Below are 15482 nucleotides of genomic sequence, written 5' to 3' on the forward strand. Positions count from 1 at the left end.
GGAACGCTAGGCCATCTTACTCAATATATGTGAACCGCCAAAAATTCACTATCAACTCATTTTTTAGGCGCCCCGTGTGAGGCTCAGATCTCAAGACCTTCAGAACAATGTGCCGTCTACAGCCCAAACAAGGCCTTGATAGACATCAGAAATCAGGTGAACCCGAATTATGGTGTCATTTCTGCAGGTAAGGATTTCACATACTTCCCAGTTTAATTTAACAAAATAAATCAAGTCTGTTACGTGGGTGACATGTCTCTGTGGCGCATTTGGTTAGTGCGTTCGGCTGTTAACCGAAAGGTTTGTGGTTCAAGCCCAACCAGGGACGGCCCAGTTTTGAGAGTACCATCTCTAAACGAATGCCATTGAAACCGAAGCTGGTACAACGGCAGCTTTTTTTTGCTTCACAATCCTCAACAAAAAAACAGTAACCCCACCTTTGTTCAAATTTGCTAAAGGATGATCAAAACTTTTAGGATGCTCTATGACAAAAATGGTTCCATGAAACACTTTCTATGACCAAGCAGTTTTTAAAGACAGTTGTTTTCATTGAACATATGAGGAAGCCCCACCAAAGAAGGGCATCAAAAAATTGGTAAAGACTCATGTTGTCCCTCTCCACGGAAATCTTTAGTAAAAGGCGAAAGATTTATACGATCTGAAGAGAAACACGAGTGAACTGATGAGCCAGTGGTTGAGAAGAAGGCGTATTTTCCATCAAGTGCCTTTAACTCATGGTGGGGAACGCTAGGCCATCTTACTCAATATATGTGAACCGCCAAAAATTCACTATCAACTCATTTTTTAGGCGCCACGTGTGAGGCTCAGATCTCAAGACCTTCAGAACAATGTGCCGTCTACAGCCCAAACAAGGCCTTGATAGACATCAGAAATCAGGTGAACCCGAATTATGGTGTCATTTCTGCAGGTAAGGATTTCACATACTTCCCAGTTTAATTTAACAAAATAAATCAAGTCTGTTACATGGGTGACATGTCTCTGTGGCGCATTTGGTTAGTGCGTTCGGCTGTTAACCGAAAGGTTTGTGGTTCAAGCCCAACCAGGGACGGCCCAGTTTTGAGAGTACCATCTCTAAACGAATGACATTGAAACCGAAGCTGGTACAACGGCAGCTTTTTTTTGCTTCACAATCCTCAACAATATAACAGTAACCCCACCTTTGTTCAAATTTGCTAAAGGATGATCAAAACTTTTAGGATGCTCTATGACAAAAATGGTTCCATGAAACACTTTCTATGACCAAGCAGTTTTTAAAGACAGTTGTTTTCATTGAACATATGAGGAAGCCCCACCAAAGCAGGGCATCAAAAAATTGGTAAAGACTCATGTTGTCCCTCTCCACGGAAATCTTTAGTAAAAGGCGAAAGATTTATACGATCTGAAGAGAAACACGAGTGAACTGATGAGCCAGTGGTTGAGAAGAAGGCGTATTTTCCATCAAGTGCCTTTAACTCATGGTGGGGAACGCTAGGCCATCTTACTCAATATATGTGAACCGCCAAAAATTCACTATCAACTCATTTTTTAGGCGCCCCGTGTGAGGCTCAGATCTCAAGACCTTCAGAACAATGTGCTGTCTACAGCCCAAACAAGGCCTTGATAGACATCAGAAATCAGGTGAGCCCGAATTATGGTGTCATTTCTGCAGGTAAGGATTTCACATAATTCCCAGTTTAATTTAACAAAATAAATCAAGTCTGTTACATGGGTGACATGTCTCTGTGGCACATTTGGTTAGTGCGTTCGGCTGTTAACCGAAAGGTTTGTGGTTCAAGCCCAACCAGGGACGGCCCAGTTTTGATAGGACCATCTCTAAACCAAGACCCATGGTGAATGCCATTGAAACCGAAGCTGGTACAACGGCAGCTTTTTTTTGCTTCACAATCCTCAACAATATAACAGTAACCCCACCTTTGTTCAAATTTGCTAAATGATGATCAAAACTTTTAGGATGCTCTATGACAAAAATGGTTCCATGAAACACTTTCTATGACCAAGCAGTTTTTAAAGACAGTTGTTTTCATTGAACATATGAGGAAGCCCCACCAAAGCAGGGCATCAAAAAATTGGTAAAGACTCATGTTGTCCCTCTCCACGGAAATCTTTAGTAAAAGGCGAAAGATTTATACGATCTGAAGAGAAACACGAGTGAACTGATGAGCCAGTGGTTGAGAAGAAGGCGTATTTTCCATCAAGTGCCTTTAACTCATGGTGGGGAACGCTAGGCCATCTTACTCAATATATGTGAACCGCCAAAAATTCACTATCAACTCATTTTTTAGGCGCCCCGTGTGAGGCTCAGATCTCAAGACCTTCAGAACAATGTGCCGTCTACAGCCCAAACAAGGCCTTGATAGACATCAGAAATCAGGTGAGCCCGAATTATGGTGTCATTTCTGCAGGTAAGGATTTCACATACTTCCCAGTTTAATTTAACAAAATAAATAAAGTCTGTTACATGGGTGACATGTCTCTGTGGCGCAATTGGTTAGCGCGTTCAGCTGTTAACCGAAAGGTTTGTGGTTCAAGCCCACCCAGGGACGGCCCAGTTTTGATAGGACCATCTCTAAACGAAGACCCATGGTGAATGCCATTGAAACCGAAGCTGGAACAACGGCAGCTTTTTTTTGCTTCACAATCCTCAACAATATAACAGTAACCCCACCTTTGTTCAAATTTGCTAAAGGATGATCAAAACTTTTAGGATGCTCTATGACAAAAATGGTTCCATGAAACACTTTCTATGACCAAGCAGTTTTTAAAGACAGTTGTTTTCATTGAACATATGAGGAAGCCCCACCAAAGCAGGGCATCAAAAAATTGGTAAAGACTCATGTTGTCCCTCTCCACGGAAATCTTTAGTAAAAGGCGAAAGATTTATACGATCTGAAGAGAAACACGAGTGAACTGATGAGCCAGTGGTTGAGAAGAAGGCGTATTTTCCATCAAGTGCCTTTAACTCATGGTGGGGAACGCTAGGCCATCTTACTCAATATATGTGAACCGCCAAAAATTCACTATCAACTCTTTTTTTAGGCGCCCCGTGTGAGGCTCAGATCTCAAGACCTTCAGAACAATGTGCCGTCTACAGCCCAAACAAGGCCTTGATAGACATCAGAAATCAGGTGAGCCCGAATTATGGTGTCATTTCTGCAGGTAAGGATTTCACATACTTCCCAGTTTAATTTAACAAAATAAATCAAGTCTGTTACATGGGTGACATGTCTCTGTGGCGCAATTAGTTAGCGTGTTCGGCTGTTAACCGAAAGGTTTGTGGTTCAAGCCCAACCAGGGACGGCCCAGTTTTGATAGGACCATCTCTAAACGAAGACCCATGGTGAATGCCATTGAAACCGAAGCTGGTACAACGGCAGTTTTTTTTTGCTTCACAATCCTCAACAATATAACAGTAACCCCACCTTTGTTCAAATTTGCTAAAGGATGATCAAAACTTTTAGGATGCTCTATGACAAAAATGGTTCCATGAAACACTTTCTATGACCAAGCAGTTTTTAAAGACAGTTGTTTTCATTGAACATATGAGGAAGCCCCACCAAAGCAAGGCATCAAAAAATTGGTAAAGACTCATGTCCCTCTCCAGGGAAATCTTTAGTAAAAGGCGAAAGATTTATATGATCTGAAGAGAAACACGAGTGAACTGATGAGCCAGTGGTTGAGAAGAAGGCGTATTTTCCATCAAGTGCCTTTAACTCATGGTGGGGAACGCTAGGCCATCTTACTCAATATATGTGAACCGCCAAAAATTCACTATCAACTCATTTTTTAGGCGCCCCGTGTGAGGCTCAGATCTCAAGACCTTCAGAACAATGTGCCGTCTACAGCCCAAACAAGGCCTTGATAGACATCAGAAATCAGGTGAGCCCGAATTATGGTGTCATTTCTGCAGGTAAGGATTTCACATACTTCCCAGTTTAATTTAACAAAATAAATCAAGTCTGTTACATGGGTGACATGTCTCTGTGGCGCAATTGGTTAGCGCGTTCGGCTGTTAACCGAAAGGTTGGTGGTTCAAGCCCACCCAGGGACGGCCCAGTTTTGATAGGACCATCTCTAAACGAAGACCCATGGTGAATGCCATTGAAACCGAAGCTGGTACAACGGCAGCTTTTTTTTGCTTCACAATCCTCAACAATATAACAGTAACCCCAACCTTTGTTCAAATTTGCTAAAGGATGATCAAAACTTTTAGGATGCTCTATGACAAAAATGGTTCCATGAAACACTTTCTATGACCAAGCAGTTTTTAAAGACAGTTGTTTTCATTGAACATATGAGGAAGCCCCACCAAAGCAGGGCATCAAAAAATTGGTAAAGACTCATGTTGTCCCTCTCCACGGAAATCTTTAGTAAAAGGCGAAAGATTTATACGATCTGAAGAGAAACACGAGTGAACTGATGAGCCAGTGGTTGAGAAGAAGGCGTATTTTCCATCAAGTGCCTTTAACTCATGGTGGGGAACGCTAGGCCATCTTACTCAATATATGTGAACCGCCAAAAATTCACTATCAACTCTTTTTTTAGGCGCCCCGTGTGAGGCTCAGATCTCAAGACCTTCAGAACAATGTGCCGTCTACAGCCCAAACAAGGCCTTGATAGACATCAGAAATCAGGTGAGCCCGAATTATGGTGTCATTTCTGCAGGTAAGGATTTCACATACTTCCCAGTTTAATTTAACAAAATAAATCAAGTCTGTTACATGGGTGACATGTCTCTGTGGCGCAATTAGTTAGCGTGTTCGGCTGTTAACCGAAAGGTTTGTGGTTCAAGCCCAACCAGGGACGGCCCAGTTTTGATAGGACCATCTCTAAACGAAGACCCATGGTGAATGCCATTGAAACCGAAGCTGGTACAACGGCAGTTTTTTTTTGCTTCACAATCCTCAACAATATAACAGTAACCCCACCTTTGTTCAAATTTGCTAAAGGATGATCAAAACTTTTAGGATGCTCTATGACAAAAATGGTTCCATGAAACACTTTCTATGACCAAGCAGTTTTTAAAGACAGTTGTTTTCATTGAACATATGAGGAAGCCCCACCAAAGCAAGGCATCAAAAAATTGGTAAAGACTCATGTCCCTCTCCAGGGAAATCTTTAGTAAAAGGCGAAAGATTTATATGATCTGAAGAGAAACACGAGTGAACTGATGAGCCAGTGGTTGAGAAGAAGGCGTATTTTCCATCAAGTGCCTTTAACTCATGGTGGGGAACGCTAGGCCATCTTACTCAATATATGTGAACCGCCAAAAATTCACTATCAACTCATTTTTTAGGCGCCCCGTGTGAGGCTCAGATCTCAAGACCTTCAGAACAATGTGCCGTCTACAGCCCAAACAAGGCCTTGATAGACATCAGAAATCAGGTGAGCCCGAATTATGGTGTCATTTCTGCAGGTAAGGATTTCACATACTTCCCAGTTTAATTTAACAAAATAAATCAAGTCTGTTACATGGGTGACATGTCTCTGTGGCGCAATTGGTTAGCGCGTTCGGCTGTTAACCGAAAGGTTGGTGGTTCAAGCCCACCCAGGGACGGCCCAGTTTTGATAGGACCATCTCTAAACGAAGACCCATGGTGAATGCCATTGAAACCGAAGCTGGAACAACGGCAGCTTTTTTTTGCTTCACAATCCTCAACAATATAACAGTAACCCCACCTTTGTTCAAATTTGCTAAAGGATGATCAAAACTTTTAGGATGCTCTATGACAAAAATGGTTCCATGAAACACTTTCTATGACCAAGCAGTTTTTAAAGACAGTTGTTTTCATTGAACATATGAGGAAGCCCCACCAAAGCAGGGCATCAAAAAATTGGTAAAGACTCATGTTGTCCCTCTCCACGGAAATCTTTAGTAAAAGGCGAAAGATTTATACGATCTGAAGAGAAACACGAGTGAACTGATGAGCCAGTGGTTGAGAAGAAGGCGTATTTTCCATCAAGTGCCTTTAACTCATGGTGGGGAACGCTAGGCCATCTTACTCAATATATGTGAACCGCCAAAAATTCACTATCAACTCATTTTTTAGGCGCCCCGTGTGAGGTCAGATCTCAAGACCTTCAGAACAATGTGCCGTCTACAGCCCAAACAAGGCCTTGATAGACATCAGAAATCAGGTGAGCCCGAATTATGGTGTCATTTCTGCAGGTAAGGATTTCACATACTTCCCAGTTTAATTTAACAAAATAAATCAAGTCTGTTACATGGGTGACATGTCTCTGTGGCGCAATTGGTTAGCGCGTTCGGCTGTTAACCGAAAGGTTGGTGGTTCAAGCCCACCCAGGGACGGCCCAGTTTTGATAGGACCATCTCTAAACGAAGACCCATGGTGAATGCCATTGAAACCGAAGCTGGTACAACGGCAGCTTTTTTTTGCTTCACAATCCTCAACAATATAACAGTAACCCCAACCTTTGTTCAAATTTGCTAAAGGATGATCAAAACTTTTAGGATGCTCTATGACAAAAATGGTTCCATGAAACACTTTCTATGACCAAGCAGTTTTTAAAGACAGTTGTTTTCATTGAACATATGAGGAAGCCCCACCAAAGCAGGGCATCAAAAAATTGGTAAAGACTCATGTTGTCCCTCTCCACGGAAATCTTTAGTAAAAGGCGAAAGATTTATACGATCTGAAGAGAAACACGAGTGAACTGATGAGCCAGTGGTTGAGAAGAAGGCCTATTTTCCATCAAGTGCCTTTAACTCATGGTGGGGAACGCTAGGCCATCTTACTCAATATATGTGAACCGCCAAAAATTCACTATCAACTCATTTTTTAGGCGCCCCGTGTGAGGCTCAGATCTCAAGACCTTCAGAACAATGTGCCGTCTACAGCCCAAACAAGGCCTTGATAGACATCAGAAATCAGGTGAACCCGAATTATGGTGTCATTTCTGCAGGTAAGGATTTCACATACTTCCCAGTTTAATTTAACAAAATAAATCAAGTCTGTTACATGGGTGACATGTCTCTGTGGCGCATTTGGTTAGTGCGTTCGGCTGTTAACCGAAAGGTTTGTGGTTCAAGCCCAACCAGGGACGGCCCAGTTTTGAGAGTACCATCTCTAAACGAATGCCATTGAAACCGAAGCTGGTACAACGGCAGCTTTTTTTTGCTTCACAATCCTCAACAATATAACAGTAACCCCACCTTTGTTCAAATTTGCTAAAGGATGATCAAAACTTTTAGGATGCTCTATGACAAAAATGGTTCCATGAAACACTTTCTATGACCAAGCAGTTTTTAAAGACAGTTGTTTTCATTGAACATATGAGGAAGCCCCACCAAAGAAGGGCATCAAAAAATTGGTAAAGACTCATGTTGTCCCTCTCCACGGAAATCTTTAGTAAAAGGCGAAAGATTTATACGATCTGAAGAGAAACACGAGTGAACTGATGAGCCAGTGGTTGAGAAGAAGGCGTATTTTCCATCAAGTGCCTTTAACTCATGGTGGGGAACGCTAGGCCATCTTACTCAATATATGTGAACCGCCAAAAATTCACTATCAACTCATTTTTTAGGCGCCACGTGTGAGGCTCAGATCTCAAGACCTTCAGAACAATGTGCCGTCTACAGCCCAAACAAGGCCTTGATAGACATCAGAAATCAGGTGAACCCGAATTATGGTGTCATTTCTGCAGGTAAGGATTTCACATACTTCCCAGTTTAATTTAACAAAATAAATCAAGTCTGTTACATGGGTGACATGTCTCTGTGGCGCATTTGGTTAGTGCGTTCGGCTGTTAACCGAAAGGTTTGTGGTTCAAGCCCAACCAGGGACGGCCCAGTTTTGAGAGTACCATCTCTAAACGAATGACATTGAAACCGAAGCTGGTACAACGGCAGCTTTTTTTTGCTTCACAATCCTCAACAATATAACAGTAACCCCACCTTTGTTCAAATTTGCTAAAGGATGATCAAAACTTTTAGGATGCTCTATGACAAAAATGGTTCCATGAAACACTTTCTATGACCAAGCAGTTTTTAAAGACAGTTGTTTTCATTGAACATATGAGGAAGCCCCACCAAAGCAGGGCATCAAAAAATTGGTAAAGACTCATGTTGTCCCTCTCCACGGAAATCTTTAGTAAAAGGCGAAAGATTTATACGATCTGAAGAGAAACACGAGTGAACTGATGAGCCAGTGGTTGAGAAGAAGGCGTATTTTCCATCAAGTGCCTTTAACTCATGGTGGGGAACGCTAGGCCATCTTACTCAATATATGTGAACCGCCAAAAATTCACTATCAACTCATTTTTTAGGCGCCCCGTGTGAGGCTCAGATCTCAAGACCTTCAGAACAATGTGCCGTCTACAGCCCAAACAAGGCCTTGATAGACATCAGAAATCAGGTGAGCCCGAATTATGGTGTCATTTCTGCAGGTAAGGATTTCACATAATTCCCAGTTTAATTTAACAAAATAAATCAAGTCTGTTACATGGGTGACATGTCTCTGTGGCGCATTTGGTTAGTGCGTTCGGCTGTTAACCGAAAGGTTTGTGGTTCAAGCCCAACCAGGGACGGCCCAGTTTTGATAGGACCATCTCTAAACGAAGACCCATGGTGAATGCCATTGAAACCGAAGCTGGTACACGGCAGCTTTTTTTTGCTTCACAATCCTCAACAATATAACAGTAACCCCACCTTTGTTCAAATTTGCTAAATGATGATCAAAACTTTTAGGATGCTCTATGACAAAAATGGTTCCATGAAACACTTTCTATGACCAAGCAGTTTTTAAAGACAGTTGTTTTCATTGAACATATGAGGAAGCCCCAACAAAGCAGGGCATCAAAAAATTGGTAAAGACTCATGTTGTCCCTCTCCACGGAAATCTTTAGTAAAAGGCGAAAGATTTATACGATCTGAAGAAAAACACGAGTGAACTGATGAGCCAGTGGTTGAGAAGAAGGCGTATTTTCCATCAAGTGCCTTTAACTCATGGTGGGGAACGCTAGGCCATCTTACTCAATATATGTGAACCGCCAAAAATTCACTATCAACTCATTTTTTAGGCGCCCCGTGTGAGGCTCAGATCTCAAGACCTTCAGAACAATGTGCCGTCTACAGCCCAAACAAGGCCTTGATAGACATCAGAAATCAGGTGAACCCGAATTATGGTGTCATTTCTGCAGGTAAGGATTTCACATACTTCCCAGTTTAATTTAACAAAATAAATCAAGTCTGTTACATGGGTGACATGTCTCTGTGGCGCATTTGGTTAGTGCGTTCGGCTGTTAACCGAAAGGTTTGTGGTTCAAGCCCAACCAGGGAAGGCCCAGTTTTGAGAGTACCATCTCTAAACGAATGCCATTGAAACCGAAGCTGGTACAACGGCAGCTTTTTTTTGCTTCACAATCCTCAACAATATAACAGTAACCCCACCTTTGTTCAAATTTGCTAAAGGATGATCAAAACTTTTAGGATGCTCTATGACAAAAATGGTTCCATGAAACACTTTCTATGACCAAGCAGTTTTTAAAGACAGTTGTTTTCATTGAACATATGAGGAAGCCCCAACAAAGAAGGGCATCAAAAAATTGGTAAAGACTCATGTTGTCCCTCTCCACGGAAATCTTTAGTAAAAGGCGAAAGATTTATACGATCTGAAGAGAAACACGAGTGAACTGATGAGCCAGTGGGTGAGAAGAAGGCGTATTTTCCATCAAGTGCCTTTAACTCATGGTGGGGAACGCTAGGCCATCTTACTCAATATATGTGAACCGCCAAAAATTCACTATCAACTCATTTTTTAGGCGCCCCGTGTGAGGCTCAGATCTCAAGACCTTCAGAACAATGTGCCGTCTACAGCCCAAACAAGGCCTTGATAGACATCAGAAATCAGGTGAGCCCGAATTATGGTGTCATTTCTGCAGGTAAGGATTTCACATACTTCCCAGTTTAATTTAACAAAATAAATCAAGTCTGTTACATGGGTGACATGTCTCTGTGGCGCATTTGGTTAGTGCGTTCGGCTGTTAACCGAAAGGTTTGTGGTTCAAGCCCAACGGCCCAGTTTTGAGAGTACCATCTCTAAACGAAGACCCATGGTGAATGCCATTGAAACCGAAGCTGGTACAACGGCAGCTTTTTTTTGCTTCACAATCCTCAACAATATAACAGTAACCCCACCTTTGTTCAAATTTGCTAAAGGATGATCAAAACTTTTAGGATGCTCTATGACAAAAATGGTTCCATGAAACACTTTCTATGACCAAGCAGTTTTTAAAGACAGTTGTTTTCATTGAACATATGAGGAAGCCCCACCAAAGCAGGGCATCAAAAAATTGGTAAAGACTCATGTTGTCCCTCTCCACGGAAATCTTTAGTAAAAGGCGAAAGATTTATATGATCTGAAGAGAAACACGAGTGAACTGATGAGCCAGTGGTTGAGAAGAAGGCGTATTTTCCATCAAGTGCCTTTAACTCATGGTGGGGAACGCTAGGCCATCTTACTCAATATATGTGAACCGCCAAAAATTCACTATCAACTCATTTTTTAGGCGCCCCGTGTGAGGCTCAGATCTCAAGACCTTCAGAACAATGTGCCGTCTACAGCCCAAACAAGGCCTTGATAGACATCAGAAATCAGGTGAACCCGAATTATGGTGTCATTTCTGCAGGTAAGGATTTCACATACTTCCCAGTTTAATTTAACAAAATAAATCAAGTCTGTTACATGGGTGACATGTCTCTGTGGCGCATTTGGTTAGTGCGTTCGGCTGTTAACCGAAAGGTTTGTGGTTCAAGCCCAACCAGGGAAGGCCCAGTTTTGAGAGTACCATCTCTAAACGAATGCCATTGAAACCGAAGCTGGTACAACGGCAGCTTTTTTTTGCTTCACAATCCTCAACAATATAACAGTAACCCCACCTTTGTTCAAATTTGCTAAAGGATGATCAAAACTTTTAGGATGCTCTATGACAAAAATGGTTCCATGAAACACTTTCTATGACCAAGCAGTTTTTAAAGACAGTTGTTTTCATTGAACATATGAGGAAGCCCCAACAAAGCAGGGCATCAAAAAATTGGTAAAGACTCATGTTGTCCCTCTCCACGGAAATCTTTAGTAAAAGGCGAAAGATTTATACGATCTGAAGAGAAACACGAGTGAACTGATGAGCCAGTGGTTGAGAAGAAGGCGTATTTTCCATCAAGTGCCTTTAACTCATGGTGGGGAACGCTAGGCCATCTTACTCAATATATGTGAACCGCCAAAAATTCACTATCAACTCATTTTTTAGGCGCCCCGTGTGAGGCTCAGATCTCAAGACCTTCAGAACAATGTGCCGTCTACAGCCCAAACAAGGCCTTGATAGACATCAGAAATCAGGTGAACCCGAATTATGGTGTCATTTCTGCAGGTAAGGATTTCACATACTTCCCAGTTTAATTTAACAAAATAAATCAAGTCTGTTACATGGGTGACATGTCTCTGTGGCGCATTTGGTTAGTGCATTCGGCTGTTAACCGAAAGGTTTGTGGTTCAAGCCCAACCAGGGACGGCCCAGTTTTGAGAGTACCATCTCTAAACGAATGCCATTGAAACCGAAGCTGGTACAATGGCAGCTTTTTTTTGCTTCACAATCCTCAACAATATAACAGTAACCCCACCTTTGTTCAAATTTGCTAAATGATGATCAAAACTTTTAGGATGCTCTATGACAAAAATGGTTCCATGAAACACTTTCTATGACCAAGCAGTTTTTAAAGACAGTTGTTTTCATTGAACATATGAGGAAGCCCCACCAAAGCAGGGCATCAAAAAATTGGTAAAGACTCATGTTGTCCCTCCACACGGAAATCTTTAGTAAAAGGCGAAAGATTTATACGATCTGAAGAGAAACACGAGTGAACTGATGAGCCAGTGGTTGAGAAGAAGGCGTATTTTCCATCAAGTGCCTTTAACTCATGGTGGGGAACGCTAGGCCATCTTACTCAATATATGTGAACCGCCAAAAATTCACTATCAACTCATTTTTTAGGCGCCCCGTGTGAGGCTCAGATCTCAAGACCTTCAGAACAATGTGCCGTCTACAGCCCAAACAAGGCCTTGATAGACATCAGAAATCAGGTGAACCCAAATTATGGTGTCATTTCTGCAGGTAAGGATTTCACATACTTCCCAGTTTAATTTAACAAAATAAATCAAGTCTGTTACATGGGTGACCTGTCTCTGTGGCGCATTTGGTTAGTGCGTTCGGCTGTTAACCGAAAGGTTTGTGGTTCAAGCCCAACCAGGGACGGCCCAGTTTTGAGAGTACCATCTCTAAACGAATGACATTGAAACCGAAGCTGGTACAACGGCAGCTTTTTTTTGCTTCACAATCCTCAACAATATAACAGTAACCCCACCTTTGTTCAAATTTGCTAAAGGATGATCAAAACTTTTAGGATGCTCTATGACAAAAATGGTTCCATGAAACACTTTCTATGACCAAGCAGTTTTTAAAGACAGTTGTTTTCATTGAACATATGAGGAAGCCCCAACAAAGCAGGGCATCAAAAAATTGGTAAAGACTCATGTTGTCCCTCTCCACGGAAATCTTTAGTAAAAGGCAAAAGATTTATACGATCTGAAGAGAAACACGAGTGAACTGATGAGCCAGTGGTTGAGAAGAAGGCGTATTTTCCATCAAGTGCCTTTAACTCATGGTGGGGAACGCTAGGCCATCTTACTCAATATATGTGAACCGCCAAAAATTCACTATCAACTCAATTTTTAGGCGCCCCGTGTGAGGCTCAGATCTCAAGACCTTCAGAACAATGTGCCGTCTACAGCCCAAACAAGGCCTTGATAGACATCAGAAATCAGGTGAGCCCGAATTATGGTGTCATTTCTGCAGGTAAGGATTTCACATACTTCCCAGTTTAATTCAACAAAATAAATCACTCATTCTCAAGAATTATAAATTCGTAAATACTTTTTAACTTTGAAGAAATAACGCCATTATATCTCCTCAGATTGAGAAGTGCTCTTTGTAGACCCGTGGACAAACTGTCCTGTTCGGAGGATCCACTGCCTGGTCTTGTGGCTTTCACGCCTCTAAAGTAATCTATTTATTCATCTAACATAAACACATGAGATTACATTGTTAGCTGAACATCAGCATGGCGGTCATGTGTCGAATATTAGTTACTCTCAACATTATGTTATGTTATAACACTATAACATTGCTGTCCTAATGCTACATTATTGCTGTTGTCAATCCAGTCTGGCCCTGCAATAACAACATTGGTGTCCCATGCTACCACAGCAGTAGCAGCGGGGACATCAAGAGAAGGAACCGGGCCCCTCACAGACTTAGGCTTTGGCTACGCCACAGTCATTCTTGAGACCTCTTCCCAGTTTATCGATGGTGAATAATAGTCTTTTTTGATTTCATTGTGCTCTTATCATTATGGTCTTGAAGTCTAATCAAATGTCAAACACCCATTCATAATAATATAGTTACACACCTATAATACATGCATCTGGTTTCTTTATCTCTGCCCACAGGTAGACACAACACTTGTGAAATTTTATGGAGCCTCAATCATGATCTAATACATTTTTTTCTTTTTGTAGTTCACAAAGTCTCGCTTTGGAGAGTCCAAGTCAGCTCTACTAAAACAAAATTTAGTGAGCTGCAGCCCAAGTCCTTCTCCTCCACCATCACCCAAGCTTCCTAGCTCTGCTCCACCCAGCCCTGCACCACCAAGCCCTGCACCACGTAGCCCCGCTCCACGCAGCCCCGCAACACGCAGCCCTGCACCACCAAGCCCCGCACCACGCAGCCCCACAACACGCAGCCCCGCAACACGCAGCCCTGCACTACCAAGCCCTGCACCACACAGCCCCGCACCACGCAGCCCCGCAATAGCAGCCCTGTACCACGCAGCCCCGCAACAGGCAGTTCTGCACCACGCTGCCCTGCAACACACGCAGCCCTGCACTACGCAGCCCCGCACCACGCACCCCTGCACCACAAACCCCTGCAACTTTCACCCTTGCCCCCCCACCATCCTCTAAGAGGAAATCATCTGTGGCCTTCGTGAGGCCTCCCACCACCTTAACAGCCACTATCAGGACACAGAGCCCCGGTAAAACATTTGTTGTGAGTAAAATTAATTTAGACATGAAGAGATATACATATACCACACTTCCAGTGATTTACCAAATTGTGTTCCTTACAGGATGAGGTTATGGCATCAGCCAGCAGCGACAGCGATCTTTCTGGTTGCCATTCGAGATGGCTAAAACCATCCTGAAACAAGACCAGAGGTGGATCTCAGGTACGCTGTTCCACTCTGGTCGGGTGCAACCAGACTTGAAGCTGTGGTACGAGCCTCCCGTTCCGGCCCTGATTTACCACCAGACCCCAGCCCCTGACAGGTTCTTCACCCATCGTTTGATGGTTTGGATGCCCTATCACCTGTGGAAGGTTAGGGTTTCCTGTCCATTCTGTGGGAAGAACCTCAGTGGCTATGGTGTCCACAAAAAGGCCCGGAAAGTCCTTGACATTGACAGGTCCTACCTAATGGTGACAGAGACTCTCAGGTGCATTGCCTGCAGCTTGAGTTTCCTGTCATCAAGTCAGACTGTCCGGGACCAGCTCGACCTGCCTCATCAAAAAATGTTCCGCCTAATCCTGACTCTAAAGTGAGTACAATAGTGAAAAATTCTGTATAATGATGATCCATGGCCTATGATGATGTTATATAATCACTCATCATTTCTAGATCACTAAAAAACTGGCTGGTCATGGACGGGGGACGGCTCTCTGGGTAACCTCAGTTTGGAATGAGGCTGGCCAGATCCTTACCAGTGTCCTCACCGTGCAGGAGGGGCCTGGACTGGACCGTATGGTGGCTGGACTCATGCAGCGATACCACCAGGCAGCAGTGCCGCCCCCTGTTTTGCTCTATGTGGAATGTGGCTGCTGTAAAATGGATGGGACTTCCAGCAAGCTACAGGAGCGGTTTGGAGAGTGGCCAGACCTGCAGGTGCGCCTAGACATTTGGCACTTTATGCGGCGAATGTCAGTCGGGTGCACCATGGATGCGCACACTCTTTACCCTGCCTTCATGCGCTCCTTGTCTCCGTGCATCTTTGAGTGGGATGCGAAAGATGTACAGCTCTTGCGCCAGGCAAAGAGACAGGAGCTTATGCTGGAGGGAGTTCCTGGGCTCACAGATCTTCTCGTGGACAATAAGATCTGTAAGGAGGAAAACATGCAGTGAGGAGGCCACCATCCGGCACATGGAGCAGCTGCTACATGAACTGAGAGGCACAAAAAGTTCATCTCACCTGCTCCTGAAGCACACGAAAAAGTTATATCTCACCTGCTCCTGAAGAATGAGCAGGTGAGATATATTCTCTTATACTCTTCACCATAACCAAGTTGTTGTTGTTTTTTGTTTCCTAACATATCCAATGCTCTCTTGACTTAGGTCAGCA

The 15482-nt window shown here is 43.1% G+C and overlaps 21 non-coding genes across 21 annotated transcripts; 4 read left to right on the forward strand and 17 right to left on the reverse strand.

Moving 5' to 3' along the window:
• Positions 1 to 564: 564 nt before the first annotated feature.
• On the reverse strand, positions 565 to 678 carry LOC148078754 (U5 spliceosomal RNA). The gene has a single exon (XR_015711548.1). It is a non-coding gene; the product is annotated as a U5 spliceosomal RNA (small nuclear RNA).
• Positions 679 to 1305: 627 nt separating this feature from the next.
• LOC148078755 (U5 spliceosomal RNA) lies at positions 1306 to 1419 on the reverse strand. Its single transcript, XR_015711523.1, has one exon. It is a non-coding gene; the product is annotated as a U5 spliceosomal RNA (small nuclear RNA).
• Positions 1420 to 2059: 640 nt separating this feature from the next.
• On the reverse strand, positions 2060 to 2173 carry LOC148078756 (U5 spliceosomal RNA). Its single transcript, XR_015711524.1, has one exon. It is a non-coding gene; the product is annotated as a U5 spliceosomal RNA (small nuclear RNA).
• A 317-nt stretch (positions 2174 to 2490) lies between these two features.
• On the forward strand, positions 2491 to 2564 carry trnan-guu (transfer RNA asparagine (anticodon GUU)). The gene has a single exon. It is a non-coding gene; the product is annotated as a tRNA-Asn (tRNA).
• Positions 2565 to 2813: 249 nt separating this feature from the next.
• LOC148078758 (U5 spliceosomal RNA) lies at positions 2814 to 2927 on the reverse strand. Its single transcript, XR_015711525.1, has one exon. It is a non-coding gene; the product is annotated as a U5 spliceosomal RNA (small nuclear RNA).
• A 640-nt stretch (positions 2928 to 3567) lies between these two features.
• On the reverse strand, positions 3568 to 3678 carry LOC148078759 (U5 spliceosomal RNA). The gene has a single exon (XR_015711686.1). It is a non-coding gene; the product is annotated as a U5 spliceosomal RNA (small nuclear RNA).
• A 317-nt stretch (positions 3679 to 3995) lies between these two features.
• Positions 3996 to 4069, forward strand: trnan-guu (transfer RNA asparagine (anticodon GUU)). The gene has a single exon. It is a non-coding gene; the product is annotated as a tRNA-Asn (tRNA).
• Positions 4070 to 4319: 250 nt separating this feature from the next.
• On the reverse strand, positions 4320 to 4433 carry LOC148078761 (U5 spliceosomal RNA). Its single transcript, XR_015711526.1, has one exon. It is a non-coding gene; the product is annotated as a U5 spliceosomal RNA (small nuclear RNA).
• Positions 4434 to 5073: 640 nt separating this feature from the next.
• Positions 5074 to 5184, reverse strand: LOC148078762 (U5 spliceosomal RNA). The gene has a single exon (XR_015711688.1). It is a non-coding gene; the product is annotated as a U5 spliceosomal RNA (small nuclear RNA).
• Positions 5185 to 5501: 317 nt separating this feature from the next.
• trnan-guu (transfer RNA asparagine (anticodon GUU)) lies at positions 5502 to 5575 on the forward strand. The gene has a single exon. It is a non-coding gene; the product is annotated as a tRNA-Asn (tRNA).
• A 249-nt stretch (positions 5576 to 5824) lies between these two features.
• On the reverse strand, positions 5825 to 5938 carry LOC148078764 (U5 spliceosomal RNA). The gene has a single exon (XR_015711527.1). It is a non-coding gene; the product is annotated as a U5 spliceosomal RNA (small nuclear RNA).
• Positions 5939 to 6254: 316 nt separating this feature from the next.
• trnan-guu (transfer RNA asparagine (anticodon GUU)) lies at positions 6255 to 6328 on the forward strand. Its single transcript has one exon. It is a non-coding gene; the product is annotated as a tRNA-Asn (tRNA).
• A 250-nt stretch (positions 6329 to 6578) lies between these two features.
• LOC148078766 (U5 spliceosomal RNA) lies at positions 6579 to 6692 on the reverse strand. Its single transcript, XR_015711528.1, has one exon. It is a non-coding gene; the product is annotated as a U5 spliceosomal RNA (small nuclear RNA).
• Positions 6693 to 7319: 627 nt separating this feature from the next.
• Positions 7320 to 7433, reverse strand: LOC148078767 (U5 spliceosomal RNA). Its single transcript, XR_015711549.1, has one exon. It is a non-coding gene; the product is annotated as a U5 spliceosomal RNA (small nuclear RNA).
• Positions 7434 to 8060: 627 nt separating this feature from the next.
• Positions 8061 to 8174, reverse strand: LOC148078768 (U5 spliceosomal RNA). Its single transcript, XR_015711529.1, has one exon. It is a non-coding gene; the product is annotated as a U5 spliceosomal RNA (small nuclear RNA).
• A 639-nt stretch (positions 8175 to 8813) lies between these two features.
• On the reverse strand, positions 8814 to 8927 carry LOC148078769 (U5 spliceosomal RNA). The gene has a single exon (XR_015711555.1). It is a non-coding gene; the product is annotated as a U5 spliceosomal RNA (small nuclear RNA).
• Positions 8928 to 9554: 627 nt separating this feature from the next.
• LOC148078770 (U5 spliceosomal RNA) lies at positions 9555 to 9668 on the reverse strand. The gene has a single exon (XR_015711547.1). It is a non-coding gene; the product is annotated as a U5 spliceosomal RNA (small nuclear RNA).
• Positions 9669 to 10301: 633 nt separating this feature from the next.
• Positions 10302 to 10415, reverse strand: LOC148078771 (U5 spliceosomal RNA). The gene has a single exon (XR_015711557.1). It is a non-coding gene; the product is annotated as a U5 spliceosomal RNA (small nuclear RNA).
• A 627-nt stretch (positions 10416 to 11042) lies between these two features.
• Positions 11043 to 11156, reverse strand: LOC148078772 (U5 spliceosomal RNA). The gene has a single exon (XR_015711483.1). It is a non-coding gene; the product is annotated as a U5 spliceosomal RNA (small nuclear RNA).
• A 627-nt stretch (positions 11157 to 11783) lies between these two features.
• LOC148078773 (U5 spliceosomal RNA) lies at positions 11784 to 11897 on the reverse strand. The gene has a single exon (XR_015711637.1). It is a non-coding gene; the product is annotated as a U5 spliceosomal RNA (small nuclear RNA).
• A 627-nt stretch (positions 11898 to 12524) lies between these two features.
• LOC148078774 (U5 spliceosomal RNA) lies at positions 12525 to 12638 on the reverse strand. The gene has a single exon (XR_015711551.1). It is a non-coding gene; the product is annotated as a U5 spliceosomal RNA (small nuclear RNA).
• Positions 12639 to 15482: the final 2844 nt, after the last annotated feature.

This window comes from Callionymus lyra, chromosome 6, assembly GCF_982586985.1.
Source record: "Callionymus lyra chromosome 6, fCalLyr1.hap1.1, whole genome shotgun sequence".
NCBI lineage: Eukaryota > Metazoa > Chordata > Actinopteri > Syngnathiformes > Callionymidae > Callionymus > Callionymus lyra.